The 20,783-nt window shown below is 49.0% G+C and overlaps 1 protein-coding gene across 11 annotated transcripts in view; it reads left to right on the top strand.

The window, feature by feature from the left end:
- The window catches only part of GRAMD1B (GRAM domain containing 1B), a 242,468-nt gene that overhangs the window by 117,361 nt on the left and 104,324 nt on the right, over positions 1 to 20,783 (top strand). The window contains exons 1-2 of one of the 11 annotated variants that reach the window (XM_053900343.1): positions 14,670 to 14,723; positions 15,353 to 15,396. The exons of 9 other annotated variants lie outside the window; for them this stretch is intronic. The gene's annotated coding sequence lies outside the window, so the exon portion shown is untranslated. One more of the 11 variants, XM_053900340.1, reaches the window with a different exon arrangement.

The following is a 20,783-nucleotide window of genomic DNA, read 5'->3' as shown; positions in this document are numbered from 1 at the left end:
AGGCCGTGTGGCCTTTGGTCGGAATGGATGGAACGCGTGACTGGGCCTTACTGTCTGCCAAGGAAGTGTCCAGCTCTCCCCGCTCTTCGTAACTGGCCAGGGATTGTTAATTTTCCTCCCTCGTGGTACATCATTAGGTTGGTAAAGAACTTGGAGGTCCCAAGAGAAAGGTGCTCTAGAGAATGAAATATTCTGTCCGGTGCCTTTGGGGTGTCGACAGTTCCATTCCAGTGAGAGAGAACCTATGAGTGGGGTATTTGGGGGGGTGCGGACTCTGTGCGTTCACTTCTTACAAGGTGTAGTCACTTGGGACTTTGCTCTGACTCCAGAGCCACTCGAGCAGACTGCCGGGGAGACGTGAGGATAAACCGGGTGTGGGGCGCTTTTTCCTGGTGGGGGGGGGGGGGGCCCTGTACCGGAACTGTGGTACAGTGGCTCTCTGGTGAATATGTCCCTTTGTGACAAGCAGAGGGGAGGAGGTGTCCTGGAGGAGAGAGAGGTTCCAGCCCCTAGCGTCTGAGTTAAACTCAGAGCCTGACGGGCATTGGAGAGAGAGGGGCACGTAAGCCTATGGGCAGGCTTCCGGGTGTTTTTTTTTTTTTTTTGTGAAGAGAAATACAGCAGTAAGTGGAAGGAAAGGTAGGACAAATGGAGGAAAGGTAGTGAGGGAGGCTGAGTGGAGGTAGATTGGGGATGGAGGTGCAGTAGATGATCTTGATTCTCTCTCTCTGTCTCTCTCTTACTCTCTCGCACACACGGAGGCATGGATGCCTGCCCATAAGTGTTTAGCCAACTGTTGATAAGAGTTGTCTCCCCTGAGGTGTTCTCATGGCAGAAGTTTTGAGGGCAGTGAACAGAGACTGAGTCCTTCCTCTTACGAGATGACTCCTCAGGTACTGACCACCCAGTACCCTGCACACAGCAAAAATCCAAGGGATAATGGCGGAAGAAGAGATTCTCCGACCCTGTGGTACGGTGCTGGGGGCAGAGACACGATCCCTCAGCGGTCGTCTTGTGGAACTCAGGAACGCTTTGAAAACCGAACAACCTTCGATTAAGCTCTGGCTCTACCACCTATTGGCTCTGGGGCTCTCGCAAAATCCTGCCCTCTCTGAATGTTTCCTTCCTTAAGAATAGAGATAGCTGTACCTCCTTCGTGGAGGCTGTGAGAATCAAAATGACACAAAATGGAGGAAGGTCTTGGCCCTGTGTGTGGGACACAGTAGATGTCGTTGTGACTGCCAGCCAACAGCAGACTCGGGCTAAACCTGCGAGGAGAGCGGAAGGTGAGTTTTGAGCTGCTGGAGAGCTGTGTGTAGGTTGGAGAGCTTGGTTCGGGTAAGCCACGAACAAGTCCGCAGTGGCCAGGAGAAGTCAGTCAACGTAAACCCCGGCCTTCACTTGCCCAGCTTATTTTCCATTTTGGCGCTAACCATCTTGTCGCTGTATTTATCTGTTGGCCTGGTTGTCGTCTGTCTCCTCCACTAGGGCCCTAACTAAGCTCCATGAGAGCAGGGGACTGTCCTTGCTTCATTCACTAGTGTGTGCCTGACACGTGGTAGGTGCTCAGGAAAGATCGGTTAAAGGAGGGGCGCCTGGTGGCTCAGTCGGTTAAGTGACTCTTGATTTTGGCTCAAGTCATGATCTGAAGCTTCCTGGGTTCGAGCCCTGCACTGGGTTCTGTGGCTGACCGTGAAGAGCCTGCTTAGGACTCTCTCTTTCCCTCTCTCTTCTCTGCCCCTCCCCCGCGTGTGTGTGGTGTGCTCTCGCTCTCTCTCTCTCTCAAAAATAAGTAAATAAACCTTAAAAAAAAAGAAAAGATTTGTTAAATGAGTAAATGGGCGCATGAGTAACTATCTAAGACGTTTTTTGCAGCCTCTCGCGTTCTCTAATCGTGGGATTCTGTGACTATGCTCCAGACGGAGGGCCACGGACTAGCCCCTCTGTATCTGTTAATTGTGTGACGTTTCATGCTCGTGGCCTGTGGTTAGTGACCGCCCCTCACCTGTTGTTCTCCTTTCTTGGATCCACGTACTCCTATCCTTGGGGGATGGTCCTGGTCTTGGACAGACAGCACACATGGCATTTGAATAGGAGGGAGAAGGACCTTATTTTAGGTCTGCGCAGGGAAGCAAGCGGGTGTTCCTGCTTTCCCCTCCCTTCTCTAGTTCCAGTTTGTAGTTCCTCGCTGGCAGTCCTGGCTGCTTCCGTCGCTGTCAGCAGAACTGTCTGCAGGTGTAACCGTCACCTGCTCAGTGTTTCTCCTACCCCAGCGTTTCTCCTTTCCCTGCCCGAGAAAGGGGGATATTAATTATAGCTCAGCAAACGACGCTCACTCTGCTGATGCCATAGTTGGGATTTAGATTGGGACAACTGGCAGGCAGATGGTAAACCTCATTCCCTCGCTTCCCCCCCCCCCCCCCCCCCCCCCCCCCCCCCCCCGCCGGGTGAAATCCCATCCTCCTATAGCCAGGGTGAAGAAGGAATGTGAGTGGGTGACAGTTCTGGGGGCTCAAGCAGGCACTCCACTTCCGGCTTGCCCTGCTCTGCACCGCATTTTTTTGCCTCCCTCTTACTCCAGGGTTGAGACGCAGTTGGAGGTCAAAATCCGGAGTTCTCTTCTCAGCTTGTCACTGATGAATCCTGTGAGCTCAGAGCACCTGTTTGCCGAGACCACTCCCTGCTTTCCCGTCGTACCCGAGAAGTCGATACTCCAGCCTTGTTGCAAACCCCTGTCTCAGTGAAAATTTTCTGAGCTATCTCCACCAGTGTATATTTATATAAATTATATGCGTGCACTGCTGTACTAAATGTTTTGCTTATTACAGACGTTTTAAAAGGGTTAGATAAAAAGAAACATAATATACATAAGTTATAATATTTTGCATGAGTAAGTGTTCCTGTCCCTTGATGATGAACAGCCTACTTGGGAGACCAGGGAGGCCGTATCGCATGGGTTTCAGAATCGTGTGCATAACTTGTTCAGTGTGCAGATTTCCTGGGCTCTTGTGAGTGGTGTGGACTGGGTGGGTCTAGGAATTTGCACAGTGAACACATATCCCAAAGTGATTCTGACTTGAGTGGTCTTGAACCTGGCTTTGAGAAATGTGCCCCGTTGCCCAAAGCCTCCTGTTATCGCTGAGCTAGTTAGCATCAAATACACAATTTAACAGTGAATAGTAACAGGACAGGGAGAGCCCAGTGCCCTGTTCCTGGCCTGTGGCGTCTCTTTTCAGGGAGCCTCTGGCAGACCCGTGGCTCCCTCAGGGACACTGGTGTCGTGCCTAGCTCCTGTTTTCCCTTATTGGTTGCTCCGTAGACCAAGAATCCCCATTCTGCAGCAAGGAGAAAGGTGGGCGGGGTGTGTGTGCATGTGCGTGGGGATATGTAATTAAAATAATCATTACATCTTATCTGTCACCAACTTTCTGGACTGCTCAATGCTTCTTTTCTTCTTATCCTTTGACGGGTGACCAACAAACAGTTCACAGCTGGGCTCCCTCCTTCTCTTTGCCATTTCCTAGTCTGAAGGTGAAGGTCTCCCATCAAAATGCAGAGGAAAGCATTGTAACCCTGGTTCGGATGGTCCCAGGATTGGGAGAGGGGCTGAGGGAGCGGACGGTGTCCGAGTACCTCCCCAGAGGTTCCGTGCTGTCAGCGCAGAGCCTGATGTGGGGCTCGATCTCACAAACCATGAGATCGTGACCTGAGGCGAAATCAAGAGTCAGACACTTAGCTGAGCCACCCTGGCGCCCCTCCCTTGTGTCTTTTGTATGTGAACTGGCTGGGTGATTCATGAAGTAGAATTCAACGCCAGACTCAAAACTCTTGAGTTTATGAACATGGCACCACAACAGGTTTGTTTGGGGATCCACAGAGCGACCAGTCTTACCTGTTGAACTCCTTTCTCCCTAGACGTAAAACACCCATGTTTCCTTTTCTTGGCATCTTAAACAGTGGGTGGACTTGAATCTGGCCAGGAGTGTGTATGTATCAGTTGTCCTTACAAAGTGGCCTGAAGTGGCCCTAAAGAAGAGATTTAAGGAGGCTAATACCCTCTACTCCTTCCTGATTCGTGAATTTCTTCTTCAGTACCTACATCAAATGGTTATCTGCCTCTCGGTGAATAACTTCCATAGTCAGGAGATAAACTGGGGTTTCTCTCAGTAAAGAAACTTAGAATTATAGGAAACTACAGAGAATCTACGCATGTGATGAATAAATCCAAGACTATGAAAAATGCCTGTGTACTTAGTTTGTGGGCATGTGAGGTATCAATTGTCATTACTACTAATATCTGCTGTTTTGAGAGTTTATTATGTGTTCAGCACTGCACTTTACATGTACTTTAGAAAGCGTGATTAAGAATTCAACCGTAATAGCAGGCCTATAAGGACAGTTGCTGTTTTATCCATTGTCTTCTAGAGAAGGAAATGGAGGCTTAAATGCCCACTGGCATTCTTTGTAAGTGATCAAGCTGAAATTCAACTCCAGAGATTTAAAAAATATGTTTATTCATTTTTGAAAGATAGAGAGAGACAGAGCACAAGCATGGGTGGGGCGGAGAGAGAGGGGGACACAGAATCCAAAGCAGGCTCCAGGCTCTGAGCTGTCAGCATAGAGCCCGACGCAAGGCTGGGACACATGAACTGCGAGATCATGATCTGAGCCGAAGTCGGACGCTCAACCGACCGTGCCACCCAGGTGCCCCTGACTCCAGAGATTTTTATTTGCAACCTTTTATGACTTCCCCCTTGAGACAGCATCCATGTGGCTATCAGGACACTTGGGGCCCAGTGCTGAACCTTCTGCTTTTCCTTATGTCGGATGGGTCTTCCTTCACCAGCTTCCTGGACCTAAAGCTCCAAATGTGGAGTGTGTAAACGAGTTTGTTAGTGAAAGTTATCTCTTGTGAAGCTTCAAGCTGGACGGAACAGGAGACAGATCGACAAGGAGAGAATAGACTCCGGTGATTTTGAATGATACATGTTAAATATGCCTGAGAGCCAAACAGTTGGGGTTGTTTTGAGTATGTTCCTTATGCCTTGTGGATATTGAGAAGTGCTGTAGACTTTTCACCAGCAAGTTATTTATAGGAAAGTTCTAGTACATTTCTGATGCTTTCTTTCAGTTTCACTATTATGCCTAAACCGCAGGATAAAATGGGTCACTCTGACCTCTCTGTGGGTACCAGGTGAAGCCCCTATGGGTACCAGCCTGAGCTGCAAAAAGTTCACCTTCCCTTGGGGTCTCTCCGCTGGGCTCGCCAGCACCCTCTGCTGGCAGTGGCTTTGCCGGAGAGGAGAGAGCGGGGCCACCTGAGCCCTCCTCAGTAGTGAGATCAGTGTGAGTCAGCAGGCAGGAGGCAAGGGGAGTGCCCTGGACCCCACTTCTTCTACCCTGGAGGGTAGGACTGTCTAAGCCCAACAACTCCCGCCTCTTAGGACGAGGACACTAGGAGAAGGGACCTGCCATTGCAAAGGCAGAGGAGCTGTGGAAATGGGTTTGTCCGTTCTTCTTAGACCCTCTACTCAGATTCCTCTGGGGCCAGCTGAGTTCTTCCTTGGACGTCTATTTTCCTTGGTCCTTCTTTTCTTCCCCACTCCACTCAGCTTCTGTAGCTTAATGGTCTGTTTTTTGTTTTTAATTTTTTAAATGTTTTTTTCATTTCTGAGAGAGAGAGAGAGAGACAGACAGACAGAATCCAAAGTAGGCTCCAGGCTCCGAGCTGTCAGCACAGAGCCCGATGTAGGGCTCAAACCCACGAGCTGTGAGATCATGACCTGAGCTGAAGTTGGACGCATAACCGACTGAGCCACCCAGGCACCCCTGTGTTTTGTTTTCTGATGTGATTGCAACAGCCCTCCATGGTGGAGCCTGTATCCTCGGGGATGTTGGATGGGGAGGGGGTTACCTAACAGCAGTCTGGAGGGGACAGTAGTCCCTGGAATCATTCCCCTCCACATTGCCCTTTTTTGTGCCGGCTTTGCGTCTTTTCCCCTGCCTCTGGCCTGAGAATTGGCGGGGATCTACAGCTGTGTCTTTTGACCCCCGGCTCAGTTAATCCTGTGGCTTCTTATATGCTCTCACCCTGAATGGCTGTGTGAAAGGCTCCAGAGGGCTTGGCAGCCTGCGGTAGGTCTTTTGTGAAAATTGGTGCAGGTGCAGAAGGAAACCCCCAAAGCAGGAGGTGCAAGCACTTATCTGCCTTATGCTTTGGTGACCCTTCTCATTTTCTTTTATTTTCTTTTTAAAAATGTTTTTATTTATTTTTGAGAGAGAGAGAGAGAGTGAGCATGGAGGGGCAGAGAGAGAGAGAGAGAGAGAGAGAGAGAGAGAATCCCATGCAGGCTCTGCACTGTCAGCGCAGAGCCCGACGCGGGGCTCGAACTCACGAACGGTGAGATCGTGACCTGAGCTGAAATCAAGAGTCAGATGCTCAACCGACTGAGCCACCCAGGCGCCCCAACTCTTTGCATTTTCAAAGCACTTGCACAAAGTTGTCATGTGAAAGTCCAGTTTGGGGACCAGCTGCTGGCTGGAGGCCATATCATGAGGCCTGGAGGTGGCAGGGAAGGGCTTGTGTAATCAGAGCGCTGCGAGCTTCACGTGGACACCAAGTGAAGACAGAGGGACATTAGGGGAACTCGTGGAGTTCCCATTGTTCCCAACCCCTGACTGCCCTTAAGACAGTAATCATGAAGACAGCATTATTTCAGTTAACATTTAGTGACTGTTCCCAGTATGTGTCAGTCACTGGGCTCACATCTAAATTTCACCATTTTGGTGCGCCCGGGTGGCTCAGTCAGTTGAGTGTCCGATTTCGACTCAGGTCATGATCTCACGGTTTGTGGGTTCCAGCCTCACGTCGAGCTCTATGCTGACAGCTCAGAGCCTGGAGCCTGCTTTGGATTCTGGTCTCCCTCTCCCTGTGTCCCTCCCCCGCTCATACTCTGTCTTTCTCTCTCTCTCTCAAAAATAAACAATCATTGAAAAACATTTTAAAAATGTCTCCATTTTGTTATGAAACAGTAGTCCTCTTATCTCCATTTTAGAGTTTACAAAACTGAGGCTTAGAGAGGTTTTGTAATTCGCATAAGATCACACAGCTGTTTTAAAAAAATGTTTTTTTTGAGAGAGGGCGTCCATGCATGTGAGTGCGGGGGGAGCAGAGAGGGGGAGAGAGAGAGAGAGATAGAATCCCAAACAGGCTCTGCGCGCCTGACTTGGGGCTCGAACCCACAAACCAGGAGATCGTGACCTAAGCTGAAACCGAGAGTCTGACGCTCAACTGGCTGAGCCACCCAGGCACTCTGAGATCACACAACCCTTGTACGATGGGCTGGAATCTGAATCTCGGCAACTTGACTGTAGAGTTCAACCGCTATGCAATGCTGCCCTGTCCAGCTCTAGAGGCTAATGTTGAGGGGGGTAGCATTTATATTCCTGTTGCTTGTGAGGCCTCAGGAATTGCTAGTGGCTGAGGGAGGCAGGCCTCCCTCCCCTTTGTCTATCTTGTTTTACCCTGAGGAACTCAGATGCAGAAGGGCACCGATACCGGCAAAGACACTCAGTATTGCACAGAGTACGAGTTTCCCTAAGCTGGCATCGTCCCTTTGTCCCGCCCGGAGTACTTGCACTCAAATAGGCCTGTTTCTCTCCTCTTGACTTCATTTTTTTTTTTTTTTAATTTATTTATTTTGAGAGAGAGAGAGAGCGAGCAAGCACAAGCAGGGGACGGGGCAGAGAGAAGAGAGGCAGAATCCCAAGCAGGCTCCGCGCCATCACCGCAGAGCCCGATGCAGAGCTTGAACTCAGGAACTGTGAGACCATGACCTGAGCTGCATGCTTAACCACCTGTGCCGCCCAGGTACCCATCCCTCTCCTCTTGACTTCAGAGCTGAGGGTGCTGTCTTCTAGGTGACTGGTCCCAAAGCTACGTCTACTTCCTTTCCTCCTGGAACCTGAACCTTAACCCTTACCACCCACCTCACTCGCTCCAGTCCTGCCTGCTTGAGCAACCTCCTCCAGCCCAGACCCCCACAACACCGGGGCGGGCCATCGCCAGGGATCAGGCCCGCTTGGCAAGACCATTCTAGACTCGAACTTTGCATTGTTAGCTGCTGTCTCTCTAGTTTCCTCATGCTGGGCAGTTCTGTCCATCCATAGCTCCTCACAGATGCTTTGGTCATATCCTCTCGGAACTTTCCACTTTGAGTTTTTAATTTCTCCGTCTCCTTTCTCCTCCCACCTCCAACCTGATCGGCTTCCCTGATTTTCTTCGTCAGTCTTTCCTCCCCTTCTTTATTTTTGTTCGGACTCCTTTTTACTGTTCTTTGATGATTTTTTCCCCCAAACTCCCCCGCATGTCCCCCTTAATGTCCGCTGCCATTCAGTATTACTTGCAAGTGTCTCTGGTTGTAGTTCTTGTCCTTGTTCCTTTTCTGCCCTTTTTCTTATTCTAATGTCTGTCTCACTGCCCCCCCCCCTCTTGTCTTTATTCATCTAAAAACGCAGGTGGGATTGTTTTCTGTCCAGTCTACCTCTGCCATCGTCAGCTCTGAGGACTTAAAATTTCATGTTCTGGGTGGGGGGAAAGGTCACATGGATTAGGGGAAGGGGCAAACCACTGAATAATACTGAAAAAAAAAAAATCTAACCCTTAAGACACAGTTTTAAGCCCTCTAGCATGTTATCTGCATATAGTCTATGAGTTGAGTAATATCATCTCTGCCTTACAGATGAGGAATGGGGGCACAGAGGCTAAGTAACCAGCCTGAGGGTCACACAGATGGTGGGCAGTTGGGTCAGAATTCCAACCTGCGCAGAATAGCTGGAGAGGCATGCTCATCAGCACACTCGGCTGCCTCTCTCCAGAATTGATGGTTAACCGGCAAAAGATGAGAAGTCACTTTCTGGTCCCTGAATCCAACATGCACAGTCATGGGAACACACACGCTGCCCTTTTCTCCTTCATCTGCCTCTCTTTCTCCCTTCCTCTTTCTTTTTCTGTCTCTTCTCTTGAGAGAAGCTGTCATTTTCTGTGCTCACAGAGCAAAGACATCAAGTGACCTCTCAAGGTCCTCATGTTTGTGATCTCCTGTAGTTTGTGAACCTCTCCCTGTTTCCTCACCGTCTTTTCTGTTTAAAGTCAGACTGCAGGGGGGCACCTGGGTGGCTCAGTTGGTTAAGCGTCGGACTTCAGCTGGGGTCATGATCTCACAGCTCGTGGGTTCGAGCCCCTCATTGGGCTCTGTGCTGACAGCTCAGAGCCTGGAACCTGCTTCGGATTCTGTGTCTCCCTCTCTCTCTGCCCCTCCCCCACTCACACTCTGTCTCTCTCAAATAAATATTAAAAATAAAAAATAAATTCAGACTGCAGGGAGGAGTTGTACCTTTTTGGCTAAGGTGTCTGACCCACGTTTGTGGTCAAGCTGCACATTGGATAAGCAGTGCAAATATGGCCGCACCACTGCCCATTGCTCAGAGAACTACATATCCCATGGTGCAGCAGGAGGACACTGGTCTGACCAGGGTTTGAAACTGGCTTGCTTGGCTTCCTTGTGCCCTGCCCACCAATAGGCAGCTGCTTTAGAGGAGGCTCTTCCTAAAGAAGCAGGTGCAGTGTCCAGCCTCTGAGCTGTCTTTAGGAAACTGGGTGCCTGTTCTTCCCAGGACACCCTACCCATCCTCCACCAAAACTCACTCTAGCCTCTTTTCAGGTATCTGGGGTTTTTTTTGTTGTTGTTATTTGTTTTTCTTCCTTAATTTGTTACATAAGTATAGTGATTAAGGAGTTAGAATATAATACCTAGGGTAAAGTCATTAGTACAAATAGTTCCCCTGGAGAGAAAATGATGTAATGATATGGTAAAGAGCTTCCCATCCATCTCTCTGTCTCTCTCTCTGTCTGTCTCTCTCTGTCTGTCTCTCTCTCTCTCTCTCTCTCTCTCTCTCCATCTTTCTGTCTTTTTACTCAATATGAGGTCAAATGGAGCGCAATGAACTTGCAGAAGAGGGAGCTTCTGGTCTCTAGCTCAAAGAGCAAACGAATAGACTAGAGGAGTTACTTCTTCCAGAAGAAATTGTTAGATGGATTCCTTTCTGGTTAGCAGAGGTATGGATGCAGTGGCTTGTTAATTGATCCACTGCATCAGTTTTCCTTTCTTTTTCCCCTTTCATTGTCATTTTCTTTCTTCCCTCCTGGAATTATCTTTGGACTCTGGGACATACTTCTTCCCTCTTTTCTCATTGAAACCAAGCATTATCCCCTACCTCCTTCTGTGCCCCATCTCCTGCATTATCTGTTCTATAGCTAACAGCTCTCTTCCTGCTGCTTTGAGTCCAGGACATATAAATTGCTTTGTAAAAACATGGCTGCTTCTGGCTGAGCAGCCTTCTGAAATGCTGTCTGCTGTGTTCAGCATCCAGGGCTGTGTGACGGTTGGTTGCCATTAAGAACCGAGGAGGTACATGTGTTTGGTCATTTGGGACACTGGGCGGGGTCCTGTTAACACGGGTCTGATTTCTGCATGATTTTGATGAAACAGAACATCCTCCTTCATGGGTACTAGCCTTCTGCTCTCCATCTGTCTGTGCATTTGACTGTCAGCCCAGGAACAGAGAGGACCGCAGGCCAGAGCGATAGCCAGAAGGAACATTACAGGCCTCTGAGCAGAGGTGATTCGTGTGGAACCAGCGCAGCCTGCACACTCTTGGCTTTTTTGTGCAGGTTATGATAGAATACCTTTAGTGCTGTCCTAGCAGCGCCCCGTACCCTTTCCAAGTTGATTGTATCTATGACCATGGGGCAGTGAGCTAAAGAAAACCAATCCATCGGCCCAGATGGTGTCCCACTACTTTTACTCCTGTCCTTTTTCATTTTGCTGTATGGAACTTTCATGCCCCTTGGCTAATAGAGTGAGATGGGATGGGATAGGCAAGGGATACATGATATATTCAGTGTTTATGGTGACTGGAACCAGGAACATATCCCCCCACCTTCATTTTAATCTTGGTAATTGACCAGTTTGGTCAGATGGCTTAGTCTACTCTGCTACCTAAATAAAGTGAACGTGAGTAACTCTGATTCTTTTTAAAGGCAATTTCCACTGGACACAGGAGGTTTTTTTTTTTTTTTTTTTTAATTGACATCCAAGTTAGTTAGCATATAGCGTAATGATTCCAGGAGTAGAATCCAGTGATTCATCCCCTACATGTAACACTCAGTGCTCATCCCAAGTGTCTTTCTTAATGCTCCTTACCCATTTAGCCCAGCCCCCCGGCACAATCCCTTCAGCAACCCTCTGTTTTCTGTATTTAAGAGTCTCTTATGTTTTGTCCCCCTCCCTGTTTCTATATTATTTTTGCTTCTCTTCCCTTATGTTCATCTGTTTTGTGCCTTAAATGTCACATATGAGTGAAGTCATATGATTTTTGTCTTTCTCTGACTAATTTCACTTAGCATAATACCCTCTAGTTCCATCCACGTTGTTGCAAATAGAAAGATTTCATTCTTTTTGATTGCCGAGTAATACTCCACTGTATATATGGGGCGCTTGGATGGCTCAGTCGGTTAAATGTCTGACTCTTGATTTCAGCTCAGGTCATGATCTCATGGTATGTGGGTTCGAGGCGTGCATTGGGTTCTACGCTGACAGCGTGGAGCCTGCTTAGGATGCTCTCTCTCTCTTTCTCTCTTTGTCTCTCTCTCTCTCTTTCCCCCTCTTCCACTCTCTACCCCCTTCTCTCTCTGTCCCTCCCCTGCTTGTGCTCTCTCTAAACAATAAATAAATAAACTTAAGAAAAATACTCCATTGTATATATATACCACATCTTCTTTATCCATTCATCAGTGGATGGACATTTGGGCTTTTTCCATACTTTGACTATTGTTGATAATGTTGCTATAAACATTGGGGTGCTTTGAAACAGCACACCTGTATCCCTTGGATAAATACTTAGTATTGCAATTGCTGGGACGTAGGTAGTTCTATTTTTAATTCTTTGAGGTACTTCCATACTGTTTTCCAGAGTGGCTGCACCAGTTTGCATTCCCACCAGCAATGCAACAGAGATCCTCTTTCTCTGCATCCTCGCCAACATCTGTTGTTGCCTGAGTTGTTAACGTTAGCCATGCTGACAGGTGTGAGGTGGTATCTCATTGTGGTTTTGATGTGTATTTCCCTGATGATGAGTGATGTTGAACATTTTTCCTGTGTCAGTTGGCCATCTGGATGTCTTCTTTTGAAAAGTGTCTATTCATGTCTTTTGCCCATTTCTTCACTGCATTCACTGTTTCTTTGGGTGTTGAGTTTGATAAGTTCTTTATAGATTTTGGATCTAAGCCTTTATGCAAATATCTTCTCCCATTCTTTCAGTTGCCTTTTAGTTTTGCTGATTGTTTCCCTCCCTGTGCAGAAGTTTTTTTTTAAAAAATTTTTTTTAACGTTTATTTATTTTTGAGACAGAGAGAGATAGAGCATGAACGGGGGAGGGTCAGAGAGAGAGGGAGACACAGAATCCGAAACAGGCTCCGGGCTTTGAGCAGTCAGCACAGAGCCCGACGCGGGGCTCGAACTCACGGACCGCGAGATCATGACCTGAGCCGAAGTCGGACGCTCAACCAACTGAGCCACCCAGGCGCCCCAGAAGTTTTTATCTTGATGAGGTCCCAGTAGTTCATTTTTGCTTTCGTTTCCCTTGCCTCCAGAGACCTGTGGAGTAAGAAGTTGCAGCCGAAGTCGAAGAGGTGTTTGTCTGCTTTCTCCTCAAGGATTTTGATGGCTTCCTGTCTTACATTTAGATCTTTCCTCCATTTTGAGCTTCTTTTTGTGTATGGTGTAAGAAAGTGGTCCAGGTTCATTTTTTTGCATGTCGCTGTCCAGTTTTCTCAACATCGTTTGCTGAAGAGACTGTCTTTATTCCATTGGATATTCTTTTCTGCTTTGTCAATGATTAGTTGGCTATACGTTGTGGGTCCAGTTCTGGACCACGATTCAGTTCCATTGATCTAAGTGTCTGTTTATGTCCTAGTATCATTGGACACAGGAGATTTGCTTAATGTGTATACACCAACCTCTGGATACGCCCAAGATTTTTTCCCCCTAATGTTTGAGAATGCATTTTCTTACAATTTGCCATCTTCAGGGGAAAACAGGCGGGGGGTTGGGGGTGGGGAGTGTCCCAAAAGGAAATCTTAAATTCATTCAGGTTTTATATTCTCTGAGTCTGTGGTAATGGCAGCAAGAGTTGGGGACAGATGGAGGACGGAAAGATGAAGGGGTGGGAAATTTGGTAGCATGGCTTTTAGTGTTTAGTGGAAAGATGTTTGGTGTCAGTGAACACAGGTTTGGAGCCCAGCTCTGCTATGCCGGCTGTGTGACCTTGGGCAAGTCACGGAAAGTCTCTGAATCCTAGTTTAATTATCTCTGAACTGGAGAAAACAATACTTACCTCACAGGCTTCCTCGGAGAGTCAGATGAGGCAGCAGATTTGGAAACGCATTAGAGCACCTTACAAATGGGAGTTGTTAACTCTTACTGTCCTGTCATTAAGCCAGACTCACAAAGGCTGTGTTAAAGTGGAATTGTTTGTGGGATGGTTGGTATTGTCGTTCTTTCGGGAAACTCTTTTCCTGCTCTGTGTTGGTCCCCCTGAGTGCTCAGTTTTGTTGTGAAGCCAGGCTTGACCAGCAGCAGAGGTAAGAGAAAAGAATGAAGGGTGAGGGAGGCAGGAATGGATGAGTGATCACAGGTTCCTTGCCTGTCTTTTTTATTCTCTTCTATTTTAATCTCTCTCTCTTTAACCCTGGCTGTGCTGGATTGTTCTATGCTCTGGAAGCTGGATTGGGAGGGGGTACATGAAGGGGCTTATATCTTGGGGTCTCACCCTTTCTGAGGGATGAGTCTATCTGGAATCTGGAAAGGAGTGTTGGCAGGCCTTTCTTTGACCCTTTTGCTCTTTTCCGGGTCTTTGTTTGTTTTCTCATCTGTAAAATGGAGCCTCAGCTTCCACCTTAACACTTTGCAGGTCCGAAACCAGAAGCATAAAGCAATCAATGTGCTTAACAGCCCGCCCAGGTTAGCACTGTTGGAAGATCTGGTAGAGCTGAGTATATTGATCTGCCTTTCCATGGGTTATCGGCTTTGATTGGGAGAATATCTCTAAAGACGGGGCGGGAAGGTCAGTGGTTCAGGAGAGCACACACCTCCCTTCTTGGCTGCCTCCGAGGAGCCCTGCTCTTTTGTGTTTATCCGGGCGCCAGCGCGAGCAAATGCACACAGTGAATACCCACACCGTGTTTTATTTAAGTAGAGGCTTTGCTCTTTCCTTGAAACGTGAACGGCCTCTTCCCCTTCTTCCCTCTAGGGCCTGGGCTGCTCCGATCCCTTTCCCCTGGCGGCCTCTGGCCGACACAGCCTATCCCAGGTTGCCGGAGTAAAATGGGCCAGAGAGGAAGCTGTAGTCACTGCAAGCAGAGCGGCCTGTCCCCGCTGGGCAGGAAACCTACAGTGATGAATGGGGCCGGATGAAGTCATCCTGCTCCTCCAATCAGGCTGCTCCGAGAGAGCCAGGGGCCTCTGCAGATCCAGCCGGGCTGCCGGCTGCTCTCATGTACCTTTAGACAGAGGCTGTGAGTCTCTGGGAGTGGAGTGGGGGGGTGTGAACCGCCCGCTCCTGGCTCCTGTGTAGGCCTCAGTCAGTCTGAATGTTATTGCAAGGTGAGTGGCTTCACCCGGCAGATTCCTCTCCCTCTGCATTCTCGACCTTGCCGCGCAGGGCTCCGGCTTGAGCCTCCGGCACCTCCTTGCACAGCACCTCCTGCTTCCATCTGAGTGCCTGTACCTCCTTGAGGTTCTCACACCCGCCCCCACGGGCCCCCGGCCTCCTCCCTACCTGCTACCCCCAGCACTTGCTCAGCACCCGCCAGCTGGCCTCTGCCCACACGCTCCGCTCTTCCTGACCTGTGGGTACCAGTTGGCCGGGTGATGGGAGGGCAGGGCCTCCACCTCTGTGCGCTCTCCCCCAGCAGGGGGAGCCCTGGGAGACCCACACTTGCCTCCTGGGAAGAAGTACCAGGCAAGGGGAGACGCCCCCTGACTCAGCCTGATGTGAGCATCTGTGGGAACCCAGGCAGCCCCCCCCCCCACAACCCCAACTTGCTGGGGACCCCGAGCCTCTTTCCTGTCTCCCCTCCCTTCCCCCACCGCCAGTAGAGGACATCCCAGGGGGCCAGAGAACCGAAATTGGTCTCTTATTTTCCCTGCCCTTCCAGAGGGGTGGTTTGTTCTTTCTGGGTGGACATTTGTGACTCTGCCTTTTTTCTCTGGATGGGGCCACTGCTCCTTAGGCCAAGCAGAGATCATGGAGCCGGCTGATATGGCGACAGCAAAGGTAGGATGGAAATGCTGCCGGCCGCACTGTGCGTAAGTGGCTTCGCTTGGCGAGTTCTGCCTTTGGTTCACTTTTCTCTCCCCTCCTGTCCCTCAGCTCACCACTCCTAAGTGTCCGGGGGCTGGGTCAGAGCGGAGGGAAATGACCCCCGAGCATGAAGCTCAGGAGAGGGGAGGGAGGGCTGGGTCTGACAGAACGCACTCCTCACCTTTCCGTGCCCAGAAGTCTGAGCAGGTGGTGGTGGGGGGGGTTGGTCTCTAGCTCTGTCTGGGCTGATCTGTGTCTTTCTCATTAGCTCTCCCTCCTTATTCCTTTATTCTTATCCCGTCTCTCTTTAGTCACCCCCTCCTTTATGGTCTCTCTTCCTCATGCCACAATGCTCTCTTCATCCATTTGTGCCTCCCTACCCTTCCTTCCCACCTTCTGTCTGCTTCCCTTTTCCCTCCTCTGTTGTATAAGGAATGGGTGGGGTCGTTGTGGGCCGGACAGTCTTGAGAGCAGAGACTGCCTCTCATCCTGCAGCAGACGATGGCCTTGGGATTGGCGGGGAGTTGGTCTCTGAGTGGCAGGTGCTGCTGCTGTCCCCTCCCACCGCTCATCTGATGCCCCAATGGAAGTGTGGGTCTGGGCCCCTCCAGGGAATGTGCCCGGGTGCTCTCTCCCAGACCCTGCAGGCTCACTAGAGGGCGTTCCTGAGATGAGTTTCTAATCCCTCCTGAGTCCTGCTTGCAGTTTGGAATTTGCAGTGCCTGTGCATTTTCCCAGACGAGGGAGGAACTTGAGCCATTGGGAGTGGATGGGGGAACCTAAGGAGGCCAAGTCTGCAAGCCCCAACCCCAATACCTTTATGCAGGGAGAGACCTAGTGTCCTTGTAGAATATCTCAGCCCTTGGACGGGCTTGGGGGGGGGGGGTTCGTTTTTGGCTAGATGGCAGGGTCTCCTTTGTTTCAGAGATGAAAGACTGAACAGGATTCAGACTTTTGGAACAGGTTGGGTACCCCGTGTGTATATGGAAGAGAGAAGGAGGTTGGAGGCCCAAGCAGCGAGGGTGCTGTGGGCAGTAATGTGTTCTGGTGGTGAGGACATGTCCCCGCGAATCACAGATCTGAGCTCCTGGTGCCTTTCTCCTACTCCTGCATGCGGTGTGATCTGCCCCGAGTTACTTCCCCTCTCTGGGCTTTCATTTTCTAGTCTGCAAAATTACCCACAGCTGTTGTTTTAACCAGCTTAGATTTGTCAAATACTTTGTTTTCTTTGAAGAAAGGAGCTGGGGCGCACACAACTAAATGAGAACAGGCCTCCCTGGACTGCCTCCCTCCCCTGTCCCCGCTTCCCCTCTCTCTCCCCTCCTTCCGCAAACATCCTGGTACCCACATTAAGCACGGTTGGTGCAAGATGCCCTCCCCCCCTTCGCAGCGCGCACAGAGGCAGCCAGGGGGAGCAGCCCTGTGTTTGGATCCAAAACCGGTTTGCTCCAAGCAGTTTGTTTTGTGGTTGTAATGCTACTGTTGGTGATGTCAGGTGTCATCTGTCACCAGGCTTCCCTCTCACGAACCTCCAGGTCAACTAGCTCGTGAAGTTGTAAGCGGTTTGGGATCAACCAGTTGGCCCTCAAGGGTGGGTGGTGGCCTGTGCTGGGGGGAAAGGTGTGGTTTGCAGGGATTGGAGAGTTATTCTGCGGTTAATTAGGAGGGTATGTTTATGTTTGCAGCTGCATATGGAGGTAGAAACAGAGGCAGCTCCATTTTTCTTAGTCTCTTACCATCCGCTAGTCAAGACTGCAGATTGTCCACGCAGGGGGACAATCAGGTCTTGGGAGCCGGACCATTCCTGAGGCAGGCATCTTCTTTCAGGACCTCAAAGAATGAACCTGGTTGGCCGTGGAGACAGATGCTTTAACCCCAGAGCTGTGATTCTCTTTCTTTAACCTTCTCTACCCCAGACCCTTTGGAGGGAGTTTAGTTCAGGTATTTCCAGTCTGGGCCCACGGACCACTGAGGTCCTTAGGAGAGGGTCCATGAGCTCTATCGTTTGTAGGCGGAATTTTATATTTCTCTGCATTTTTCTGGGAAGAGTACCTGTGGCTCTCCGTAGGTCCCCAGGAGGATTATAAGTCACAAATGTTTAAGAAACTTTACCCGATGAAGATGCTCCTGCAAAAAGCCTGTTTGCATTTTGCAGCCTAGGTACAAAGAGAACCTATATACTATGGCAGATGTACCGAATCTCTGATACTATCTAAATGCAGCGGAGCTGTTGAGTAAAAATCCACGTCGTGACTCATTGGTACGTCATTTATATATGACTCGGATGTTGTTTCCTTAATATATCATTTTACTTGTGTGTATTGCCAAATACATGTAAATGCATCTGTCTTACCCTGTCCCCTTCAGTTCTCAGGTACTGTTCCCAGGATTTCCCTTAGCCCCAACTATACTGGGTTCAGTTACTCCAGAATGAAAGAGCTTTTGGTTTGGAAGTGTGATCACTCTGGACGACAGCACTACCTATTTAGACCATGTTCAGTTCCTGGAGGAAGGCTGTTGGAGGCATGATTTCATCTCCTGGAGTCTGGAGTTTGAGGCTCTGTTATTGCATTGCCATGGTACTTTTTTTTTTTTTTTTTTAAGGTTGTAATTTCAGCGCGGGGCCGTCTGATGTCTTGACGTGACTGTTAAGATATGTAGATAGTAAATTGCACCCTGAGAGTTCTCGTTTCAACCGTGAGAAAAGAGGTTGGTAGGCATTCGTCAATACGTTCGTTCAAGGAATGTTTATTAAATGCCAGTTATTTGCCAGCAAAGATTTCACTATGGAGGTTGTAATTGGATCGCACATGATCACGGTGAACAGTTTGTTCACGGGTTCTTGGGGGAGACAGATGAGTAAACATTATGAAACATTATGACGGTACAAGGTAACGGGTTGTAACAGAAGTTCAAGTCAGCAGGGAAGCGCAAAAGAACGATTTGATGTTGGCCTAGGCAGGCAGGAGGGCTTTCTAAAGGAAGCGACATTTGATCTGAGACCTGAAGTGTCAGCGGGAGCTTAGCAGGTGGACAAGAGAAGAGAGGTGCTGTTATAAACTGGAGTTGGACATATCTGCCTTCATACGCTGGTGCTGCCACTTTCTGGCTCTGCGAACTTGAGCGGGTTATCTTGGCCTGTCCTCGTCCCCGCGTCCTTATTTGTAAACGAGGGCGATACCCATCAACCCTGCAGGATTGTCGTGAGGATTAGATGAGATAATGCCTGGCTCACCATAGCTGCTCGCTGAACGGTAGCTAGGCAAGAGGAGACAGTGTGCACAGGGCAAAGCCCAGGTCACTGCAAACAGTTTGGCATGATCAGGGCTTAGGAGCACGTGGACCCCAGGCGGCAGATGATGGAACCAGACATAGGGATTGACATCCCATGACAACCTTGCACATTACTGAGATTATGTAGATACTGGGAACAATCGAAATATCTTAGGATAGCATCAGATTTGCTTTTGAAAAAGTACTCTCTGGGGTGCCTGGGTGGCTCAGTCAGCTAAGCGTCCTACTCTTGAATTCGGCTCAGGTCATGGTCTCACGGTTTGTGAGTTGGAGCCCTGCACTGGGCTGTGTGCTGACAGCACAGAGCCTGCTTTGGATTCTCCCCCGCCCCCATCCCTACCCCGCTTCGTTGTGCGTGCGTGTGCTCTCTCTCTCTCTCTCTCAAAATAAACTTAAAACAAAAAGTACTCTCTGGCTACAAGGCAGACAGATAATTGATCATTTCCTCATTTTGTGCCATCTCAGATTCTTTGTTTTACATGTCTGTCTTCCCCAACTAGACCGTAAACTTTTTTTTTTAAGGGCAGGGCTAGTGTGATTTTGCTTTTTAAGCCACAACCCGCCCCCCCCCCCACGCCTATTATATTACCAAGTAATATAATAGGGGCTTAATAAATAATTTGGTAAACGAACAAATAGGAGAGGAGGGGTAGGCATAACGCCACACCTAACGATGAGAATTTAAAGGCACGTATAAAACTGAAAGCAAGATACAAACTCAGAGTTGTTCAGGGAGCTAGAACGGACAGGCCTTTGTATCTAGTTCAGTGGGAGGTGGAAGGGGAGTATAGGGTGAATTCCAGGTGTCTGGGCGACTTTGTAGTTGGTGCCGTTCACTGAAGCAGGCACAGGAGGTCAGAGGGAGCAGCAGGTATAGAGGGGCAGTGAGAAGTTGCATTTATTCAGGCTGGCTTTGAGGTGCCCTTGGGACATCTAGGTGACGGTGTTCGGAACAGTTGGAAATGGGTGTCCGAGGTCAGGGGAGTGGCAGTAGTTGTTCTCGTGTACTTGGGAGGCACAGGCGTATCTCCAAGGCTTTGTTAGAGCATTCAAGAGTAGATCGGGTCATCATAAGAAAAAAGTCTTACAATGTCGTGGGGATGGATGTTGACGAAGCTTACTGTGATCATTTCACCGTGTGTACGAATAATGAACCGTTATGTTCTACACCTGAAACTAATAGAATGTGACATGCCAATTAGTATGTCACTAAGCCCCCCTGGATTAGGAACCTCTGGGATGCAGGTGACCACCTGAAGACAGGGAGTTGACTGAAGCAGGCTTTCAGATCCCCCTTCCCAGCAGTTGGGAGCCATAGCCTCTCCTTAGAGTGGAATGTGAGGTCCCAGAACTCAGCAGCCCTTCCTCGGGGCGGGGAGTGGGAGACACGGGGGATCTGAGCTTGTGCGTCGGGTAGAGAAGTTGAAAAAAGTTGGTGGACCGACACAGAATCGCCACATGTCTTACCTATGGAAGGTAACAAAACTAAAATAGAAAACGTCCACCACCACTGTTTAAAGAATATTTTAATACAAATTTATTTTTTTTAATGTTTATTTATTTTGAGAGAGAGAGCAAGAGAGAGAGGGAGAACACAAGCAGGGGAGGGGCAGAGAGAGAGAGAGAGAGAGGGAGATACAGAATCCCAAGAAGGCTCCAGGCTCCCAGCTGTCAGCACAGAGCCCAACGCGGGGCTTGATCTCATGAACTGTGAGATCATGACCTGAGCTGAAATCAAGAGTCAGACGCTTCACCTGCTGAGCCACCAGGTGCCCCTTAATACAAATTTCAACGGACATGTTATCAAAAACTAAAAATTCGGTGTATTTAGCTTTTTCAAAACTTAACCATGTTGCCCTTATTTTTGTCAGTTGTCCACAGATCATCTAAATACTTCACAGTGCCCTTGAGCCATCAGATGTAGCTGGTGGCAGAGTATGGAAGGACACAGGTGCATTTACCGAGTAGTCATAAGACACACGGAACCTGAGCTCTCTGGAGGTTTACTCATGATTATGCCATCTCACGTCAGTTGTGACGTTTAGAGAATATAGTAGGTAGAGGGG

Source organism: Panthera pardus, unplaced genomic scaffold, assembly GCF_024362965.1.
Source record: "Panthera pardus isolate Hobbes unplaced genomic scaffold, ASM2436296v1 HiC_scaffold_12, whole genome shotgun sequence".
Lineage (NCBI taxonomy): Eukaryota > Metazoa > Chordata > Mammalia > Carnivora > Felidae > Panthera > Panthera pardus.
Note: the sequence above shows the minus strand (reverse complement) of the source record. Positions and strands in the feature narration are given on the sequence as shown.